We start from the raw sequence: 10,519 nt of genomic DNA on the forward strand, positions 1-10,519 counted from the left end.
TGTAATCACATCATACATTTAGACCATGAAAATGTTCCAAAACCACATGTTTCACGTGTGTTTCACAAGAGTTTTACATGTGTTTCACATGTGATTGCACAGGTGCTTTTTCTGTAAGGACACACACACACACACACACACACACACACACACACACACACACACACACACACACACACACACACACACACACACACACACACTGGTTTCCATGTTTTATGGGTTCATTCATTCCATAGGCGTAATGTTTTTTCCTAAAGTTTTTTCAAACAGTTTTTTCTGTCCCCTAACTCTAAACCCTAACCCTATCCATCACAACAGCCCCCCCCCCCCCCTTTTTTTTTTTTTTTCCTGATGGGGGGTGGTTGGGTGGGGTTGCGGTTCAGAACTATGTAATTTGTCGATATATTGAACTATATATTAGTATCAATTTAAAAAGCTACTTAGCTGCTCATACTCTCAGCTTCCAGTTTTTCTATCTAACTGAACAATAATAATAATAGTTTTTTTTTTGTGTTACTATTTCAACCCGAATCCGTTTCAATGATGTTTCAGGGTCAGAGTGCTGTTTTCCCAATAGATTCACTGTAGGTAAAAAACGTTTTGGTCATTCCTCTATTTGTGAAAAACAGATCATTATACAATAGCATATTCAAGTTTCTCATTCTAGTTCTATATATTGACCCTGGACAATTCTAACTCCGAATAACCAATAAATATGTTTGAGATATGTTAATGTGGTAAGACCGATGGTCAACATGTTTACTCGTAAATGTTACTCGCCATCCAATTAGTGTGTTGGTAATGTGGTTATAATATGATATAAGTTCTTATTCTATTTCAAAGGTGTAGTTTGAACACACAGCATGAAGCAGGATTATTGGTTTAATATTATTGTTTTTTTTTTAAACTTAGTTTTACACCAGCCGCTCAAGCTTGAAGCTCTTTTTTTCTTCGGAACTCTATACACAAAAACATGTATTAGCAACATGCAAATCATTACATATCTTGCAAAATTAACTCGTGCTTTCTTTCAGAACCATTTAACGCTCTATGATAAAAATTGTTTTTGCATCATAATTTCTAACAGGACAAAACTTGAAATGATGTATCCATATGAACTCCAAACTATAAAACGGATGTACACACTACTAGCTTGTGTCCCTGCAGTCTGAGTTTGTCAAATAGACACTTCATGCAATGTGCAAAAAAAAAAAAATCGTTAAGACAGGTGGGTATGCCAAACATGGTAAACCTTGCAATTAATTGAACTGGATGTGACTATTGCAAACAACTGGAACTGCCTCTGCACTGTTGTTATGACACTACTACTGACTTTGTTAGAAATGGCGAAGGTTGTTTTTACAATTGCAAACTGATGTGAAAGCTATGCATACTTAACTGTGCAGTGTTTGCAAGAATTGGGTCTGAAAGAGCGTCGTTTAACACATGAGTGAATGGTTTCACTCGAATGCTGCCTCAGGTACAACTTTTTAAGTGTGTATAGCCACCGTTTTGATACTGTAGATATATTGTAATCACCCACTGATTCTCAATGATGAATGTGGCTGCAGTTTAAATGCCATTATTATCCCACCAAAAACTGAAGAACTTTATGCTTACCATGTCCTGCATAAATGAGGTAGTGTGGTAAAATCTAGACAATGGGGCATACAATGGTATATCTTAGCCAGGAAGTATAGATTATAGTGCTTAAATCAAGGTTACCATAAATTGACTGATATACGTACTTTCTCCCATGCGCTGGGCCGTTATTTTTCAATGAGTAAGAGATTTTTCTGTCCATTGTTCAAGAGGATGATTTATTATTTAGCCGCCAATATCTTCGAATAACCACACTATGCTTAAACAGTTAAACTGTTATATGCTCTACCAAAACAGTGGTGAAGTTGTAATTAACATACACCTACCCAGTCCAAAAGTGTTTTGAACAGTCAAGAATTTTTAATGCATTTTTTGTAAAGAATAGTCCTCTTCTTTGCTCACCAAGCATTAGCAATTATTTGATCCAACAATGCAGTAAAAGCAGTAAATATACTGAAATATTGCGGCTTTCGAACCAATACGCTTGTCTATAACATAACTCGGTATTGAGCTGATGTTTGCGAAATATAATTTTAAAATTTTTAATATGCGAATCTGATAGTGCAAAAAAAAAACAATAGATTATTATAATAATTATTTAGTAGGTATATAATAATTCTATTATTACATATTGTTTAATCAGTAGTACTTACTATAGTTCGAAAACGCTGAGTGGATTGTTTTTACGGTTTCTTTTGAATGAATAGGACAAAGTTCCCAGAATGAAACACGCAAGAAAAGGTTTAGGATAGAGGCCCGACCCCCCCTCCCCCAAAAAAAATAAAATTACAAATATCTATCTATCTATCTATCTCCACTATCTCCTCATATCTATCTAGTCTATCGATATCTATCTATCTATCTATATGGTGTGTGTTGGTTGTGTGTGGTGTGTGTGTGTGTGTTGTGTATGGTACTGTATCATGGTCCTATTCATCAAATGAATCTTTGCAAAAATGTACCTCGAACTAATTAAAATTTCTTCTACTCAAAAGACTCTAACTTTAAATTTTGATGAATAATCATTATTATAATTAACTGTCATTCTTGAGCAGCAAATTAGCTATAATTCGTAGATTGCATTTTCTGAAGGATCATATGCTATAGCGTGAATACTGGAGTAATGCTGTGCTACATTGCAGTCGTCATGATTTGATCATGAGAATCATTTTAAGTTTTCAAAATATATGTAAAATGGCGAAAGTTAGTTTAGTTTAAGTAGTAAAAATATTTCACACACATTTACAAGCCTTTTTGGCATGAATTTTTGTGGGGGGTTCAAATAAAATGCAGGCTTGGGATGTGGCAGAAATCGAGAACTTCTTTAAAAAACAACATTAAAAATCGTGGATACTGGGGTTCACAAAAACTTTTATTTGGTAGTGCAACCATATTAAAATATCATGGAATAGAACACGCAAGGTTCGAAAATATCAAGCAACATTTAATAATTGAAAACCTGGATTGTTATTTTCAAGAAGAGATCCAAATCGACTTCAGAGCCGCCTGACACTAATCGGCTCTGACACATTCGCTGTTTATCAAACTTTCGACACATGGACTGCATTTGGCAAAAACACCAAACACAACCCTTATATCTACTCATGTTGCTGAGGTTTCCCCATCTACTGATCTAATATATGCAGGTTACAAAGTTGGCCCAATGTGTCGGCCTATGTGTCCTTTGCATCCTGGCTGTGTAATCCGTTCCACAAAAATCAACAGCGAGAAATAGGCTTGCTAGTTATGTGCAGCCTATAGTCTAAGATGATGTCGAAAGACATGTTTTACTCAAGCGCCTTTTTTTAGGGGGCACCACTTACGTTAAAAATCAAATGCATCAACCTCGTGTCAGCACAAGCAATAATGAATACAATGCCTGTTTTTTGTTTGTTTGTTTAGTTTGTTCTGTTTTCTTGTATGTATTTTGTGGCATTTTGAAAACATAGAGATCTCAGTACAGACGCAATAATCCGATTTACAAAAACAAGTTTTCTTTATATATAGTTTTTAGATTCAATTCTTTTCTTCTTTCTTCCCTACTATATCGGCGTGCAATATAAGAGTGGATTAGTACAAATTATATGGCTGCAAATGTTTCAAATGTCATAATGCCCTGCTCTGGATCGGCTGTTCACAGCTTTCGACGCCCAATGGGGACGGACAATTTCACGATGGGTTATAACAAGTCTGGAAGCTCGTGGTCACTGGGCGCCTGCATGTTAACGATGTGGTTATCGGTCTTTTCCTACAGATGGGAGTCATATGTTGTCTTAGTGATTTAAGGACCTGATCGTGGGCCGGGAGATGAGCTTTTTGATTGGTAGTTTCTACGCCTTTTGCCGCACAACGATCTTTTTTTTGGGGTGAACAACAACCGAAGGATCACGAGTACAGTAAGTTTCACCCGTTGGTTAACAACCAAGCGATTATCGCTCCTGCTCCAAACACTAGTGAACCCGGATCCTGAAACCTGGAGTCAGCATTTTAAAAGTAGCTTGCAGTTCAGTGCATATGGTCTCGGAATAATGTCGATGCAGTACGTGAGAATTATTAATATCAAAGGGCGCTTTGAATTGATCAATTGTTGGCCGAGACTAGGTTACGGAGAGAACTAAGCGGGGACGCATGCAACGACACTCTAGCAGGGCATTTAAGATGGCCGTTAGCGCTGATCTCGCTCAGACCCTTGTTGCAAATACTCATACTACAACTTAATAGGTAGAAGGTGCATATACAAATAAACAAAGATTAAAATATAATATAAGATAGTATGTAATTAATATAATAACGGAGATTTGGTTTAAGCAAATTGTAGAGATCAAAGGGCCTGATCTTCTGGGTCGTTTATTAGTACCTAAGATATACGGGTCCCCGACTGTCTAAAACACTGTCTTCTCTGTCACTCCTTTTTCTGAAGAAACCCAATCTTTCCATGTTTCCATGCCTAAGTATTTTTTTAGACACCGAGTATTCCAATCTCGTCCCGCCCGTTTATTTTATAAAAATTTTTAAGAAAAGGTTGTTACTCTATTCAACTACAGTCCTTTTCCGGTTTCAAATTGCCGTATACAACAACTTTCGAGGTCAGGTTATAGAAAAAGGGTTTCCTGTGCTTTAAATTGAAAGCAAATGATATTATTGCTGTCTATCTGATAATTGGGAATGCTGTTTGCATTTGTGTCCCTTTTAGTTCATCATGTTCAGCAGTTGATATTGATGATCCATAAGCATGTTTTTATTTCCTTTCTTCGATTTGGAAAAGTTCTGTAGGCAATTCAGGGTATCGATTTTTAAATGTGTTATCGGTCATAGTATCTGACCAATAGGAAGTATTCTGTTCATGTTTGGAAAATGCATACCTGTCTCATATGTCGCCCCTCGTCCTCCTGTTGGTGTTCCACAGGGAATCGATCCTTGTTCCTGACCTTTTCTTTCTCTTTAACCATCTACCGACTGGGAGTTCCCCTGCTTTCCTGAAACATGGAGTCTTCATGTCCACTTTATAATGCGGACGACACCCAGTTGCTATCCCCCAACGTATAAAGTAAAGATAATGTTCTATTGAGGTTTTTTGCTAGCACAGCTGCTAACTGGAGCTGAGAAATCACTCAGGCTGTTACCGCGAGAACACATTTTTTGGGCCAAAATTGAGAAAAAAAGTTGTAATTATTTGTGAACCAGTGAACTTTTTTGATCGTGGTGATCTGGATCTAGGCATTTTATACGTCTCATTTCTACCTGTCGTGGTATCTATAAGGATTTATAGACGCATGCGGATTCTACTTATAGCATGGTGTGAGTTATCTAAGACAATGTGAACTGGGTTTTTTTGCCTAGAATTAACTATACATCGGCTGAATGCAAAAGTTCCAAACTCGGCTGAACAAAACTTTGAATACACATTTGAACAGAGGAGAACATTCTGAGGATACAGTACAGGTCTTGATATCAATCCTCTGTGCATACGGTGCTTCAAGGTAGAACGCTCTTATTATTATTTAAGTAAGTCGGGGCCGGGTCTCTTTGGAAGTATCATGGTATTTTTTTCAGCTGTTTTTTTTTCACACGGGGCCACCCAAAACTTTACATTATCAGTGAAAATAATTTAAGACTTTTTAAGTAAGTAAAGATTAAGTAAGATTTAAGTAAGAACACATATTGGAAAAGATACATGGCAAATGTGTCACCTTGTGATTCATTTCAGCCATTAATGCTCGATTGCCATTTGCAGTTATATTTATGTAGTTGGTAGACAGCAAGGCAACTTCACAGAGTTACCTAGATCCATCTCTGCCTTTACCCACACACATTTTATCAATAACTCTGTGTACTGTGTGTGTGTGGGTGTGTGTGCGTGAGTGTTTTCAGTTAATGAGTCACAGAGACTGAGAGCTTCATTCATGTTTTAATCGGCACTTCCCTGCAGAGATCAGGACATCACAGACACGCAACTGTCCTGATTGGATAATGAGATCAAAAACTCTGCTCTGATATCGATAATGACATGGAGGGTGTAAACCATCGCTGTGGCATCTGGATCCAATCGAGGCTGCTTTCTTCTTCTTCCACTTTAAATCCTGTTGTCTGCCTCTTTTCCTTCTCTTGTCGTTCCTCTTATTTTGGGAGAGAGGGACGCTAAATTTTAGAAACAGTCCGGGATTTATATCAACAAAGAGGAGAATGATGTGTTTGTGTTCATATTATCATGTCCAGTATTGGGGAGAAAGTTAAAGTAAGTTATTTGAAAATTAAAATACTGCTTACTCCCTAAAAACATAACCCAATCTGTGTTAAATTACTTAGTTACGGTTACATGAAATGTAACATGTTAGTGTTACTTTTGCGTTACGTTTTCTCACTTGGGCTGGGCAAAGGGTTGGGCTGAGGATTTTCCTTTTTTGTTTTTTAACATAAAAAAGTTAGATTTTTGGCAAATGTAAAAGCTTTTTTCACACCAAAAAGTGAAATGAATGAGTTTCTGGCATATTCTAGTTGATTTTTCAGCCAGAGCTGGTCAGATTACATGACAAATATTTTAGTAATGTAACGTGAGGACCATTACATTACTTACACATTTTAGGTTTTTAAATAGAATCAGATTACTACTTTTTAGATTACTTTTTGACCTATCTCATTTTCCACATTGATTTAAAAAAAAGGATAATCTTGTACCATACTGATATTAAATACAAATAGTAAGAAAATATATTCCATTTGTTCTAATTAACTAAAGGAAGTGCATTAAATATTATATTATATATAAAATTAATATACTAATTACCCAGATTACATGTAATTACTGTAGTTACTATCCCGCTCAGTTTTTAGCATGTTACACTACAGGGTGTTGTGTGAGGTCACTAGTTTCTTACTTAACCAAGTCTCTATAATTATGTTTCCATACAAGTTGTGAATTACATTTAAAATAAATGTTTCCATTGTAGTTTATGCATTACACTATCCTCAACAAGACACATACTGTAATTTCAGGTCTCATTCGTGTGAGTTTAGGTAGGTAATAACCTCAATGAGGGTGGTAAGGAAAGCCTGTGAGGGTGAGGTCAAAAGGTCATGCATTGTGTCAGTCAGAACAAGAAAAGGAAACAGTAAACATCCTGAACTGTTTACTGAAGGGCTTGTTGTCATGGTGAAAGTGTGCTATGAGGTTAATGACTAGAGAACGTGTTGTGTGTTGTGTGTGTGTGGGTGTGTGTGGGTTGTGTGTGTGTGGTGTGTGCAGTGTTTTGCACGTCAGAGAGAGAGAGAGAGACACAATCATTCAAGACCCAACAGCTCGCAGAGCAGTGCTTGAGCAGTGCTTGACGATTCGGACTGGGTGTGTGTGTTATAACACTCTCTTCCACATGTCTCTGTTTTTGTCTGTCTTCAGCTCGATTTATCGTCCATGAAGCCTCTTTACCACTTACTGTTTGAGAATCCACTGTGTCCTTGCTGCATCTTCCTCATATCGACTACAGCTGAGCAGATATCAGAGCCCACATGAGCAGGAAAGGCTCAGGAGTCCTTCTGCTGCACGGAACTGATCTGGTTTAAAATGGTTTTGTCAGTAGATCTGTGCAGTACATGCCTTTACATGGGAGATTAATGGGATAAAGCCTATTTCCCTCGAGTTCTGTTCAGAATCAGAAAGACCCAGAGGTGCTTTTATAACTCAAAAAAATATCTAAAGCTGGAGCTAATCGTGTCAGTGCTACTGCTTCCTAACTTCATGTTTTATAAAGTCTGTATACATCTTTTTCATAATTTATGCTATTTTTCTGTATCTCTTAATTTTTTCCACACCACAAATGTTTTTGCTTGCATTTTTGAATTACGCATTGCATTGTGTTGTGTTTTGTGGGGTTAAAAGAATAGGTCTGTTTTTCATTTCTTCCTTAAAGGGTTTGATGCTGAATTGGTAATTACTTCAATCCCCTAAACCTAAATATTAAACATTTGGGCAATGCAATATATATATAGATATTATTATATATATATATATGATATATATATATATATATATATCATATACTAGATATAATATATATATATTCTTTCACTGAATTGCAGTTAAATGAAAATGTTAATTTAAAATTTATATTAAATGCAATTAGTTGAATTAAGAGTGTGTTATGTTTACCCCACTTAAGTGGGACTTATAAGATATACATATTTATATGTCATTTATTCTTTATTGTCCTTTAAAATATGTAAATAAAGTGGTACTGCCAAGTGTATAAATGTAGCCATATGTAGCATACAGTATATAGTAAACTAAAATACACTTTAAAGCCATTTCTATTTAAAACTTGTATGCCATGTCTTTAATATATATTTTGTTATACACATTTGTAATGATGGACGCTGTCATTTTTGTACATTTAAATTAATTTAATTCTAATATCAAATAGGTAAAAATCTTTAATTTACACGTTGTTTAAGTAGTTGTGTCACCACATCAAAATGTTTAAGATGTGCTTGTAAAATACATGTTAAATGTGAATTAGGTGTGGTAAAGCCAAAACAGTCAGGAAACCAAACTCCTTTTCAAATAGAGGTGGCCTCATCTTATCTGCAAGTTTAACAATATATCTTTTAGATCTGAAGTTTCACTGCCAAGTGCACATTCAATAAACTTAAGCTCCCTTCGTCGTTTTCACTGTGGGGGCCATTTGTTTTTTGCTAGGGTCAAATTGACCCCATATGTAAATGATTTTACTTTTAATGGACCCTTTCTGAAATTTGGACTTCACATATGCAGTCAGTCTGAACAGAATCACCACCGCGGCTCTCACTGGAAAAGCTACAAAACCACTAGATGGTGATATGTGTGCACTTACACTCATAAAACACCAGTTTGCTGTGTCTGAAAACACAGCTCTCACTCTCCTTCCAAGTCCAAATATTATCTTCTGAAAACAATCTTAACAGTTCACTTTTGTCACACCAGTATGAAATTAAAACAAGATTTACAAAATACGTCACAGTTTACTCCCAGAATGATTGCCTCTGATCTAATCAGAGGAGCATTAGAGAGGAGATTTTAAAACGCTCTCATTCTATCTGACTGAAGCCTTCAGACACTCATTCAGTCATAAATGACCATTCATCACTGAGAGCATTTGTGTTCAAGCTGCTGTTATCTTTCATAACTATATTTTACCTCCCCTTACACTTCCCATAGATGCGGGGTCAACCCATCATAGAGACGGCAATGAAGAGAATGGCCCGCTGTAAACAGCCCAACAAAAGAAACAAACCATGCCTGCGCTCTTTAAACAAACCCCACAATTGCGTGTGTGTTGGTAATCCCCACAAGCTATTCAAATATTTAAATACTGCAAGTACAAAAAGAAAGGAGGGAAGCAATTGTAAAGACTTTTTTTCAGCGTGACACAGCTCTTTTTGATGAAAGTCCTTCAGGAGGTGCGTGAACTACCTGCAGGATGAGAGACAGATGCCCTACTGTAAAAACTATCCTGTGTGTGCGGAAACAAAAAAACACAACTTCAGCATGCCTTCGGATGGCTTGACTGTGAAGTTTTTAGTGTGCTATAGTGCATCGCAATTTTTGACGCCACATAAGTGCATTTAAACGTTTGCACACAATATTAAGGGCTTTACATGAGAGTTACTACACAACCTGAATTTCAGAGAAAAATTTCTGTTTATTTCAGTAGCGCTATCTTATTTGATATTTGTTGTCATGAGGATTTGGTTTAAATTTTTGATCATAATTGTATTACACATTTCTATTTTTGACCAGTGAAATGATGCCCAGAATGCTGTCTAGGAAGACAGATCGCTTGGTTTTTGAGACATAATGGCCTATTATCACGTCAATTTTACCATGCCCTTTTTTGCTGCTTTTTCCCTGCACATTCTGCATATATAGATTCGTTATTCTCAGTAATCTAATTTTATAACCCACAGATCAACCACATTATAGTTTTCAGAGATGGAAAAGTCCGTTTAAAATAAATAAATAAATAAACACACACACACACACACACACACATATATAATATATATATATATATATATATATATATCTTATATATATATATATAATGAATATATTATTAAATGTTATGCTATTTTATTAGTTAACAAAAAACTGAAATAATATTTAATAATAATTTTATAATAATTAAGTTCCCAGATTTATGGTGGGTGTGTGGTGGGTGTTGTGTGTGTGTGTGTGTATATATATATATATATGTATATATAGTACATATACATAATATAAGTATATAGTATATATCGTACATATTTTATATAGTATTTTACATTTAGATGTCATATAAAATATATTTGCATTTTAAAAACTATACATTTAGGACTCACAATATTTATAACTCAATTATACTATTATACATAAACTAATGTTTGTATATAGGGCATACTTCCG

Source organism: Cyprinus carpio, chromosome B23 (genome assembly GCF_018340385.1).
Source record: "Cyprinus carpio isolate SPL01 chromosome B23, ASM1834038v1, whole genome shotgun sequence".
Taxonomy (NCBI): Eukaryota; Metazoa; Chordata; class Actinopteri; order Cypriniformes; family Cyprinidae; genus Cyprinus; species Cyprinus carpio.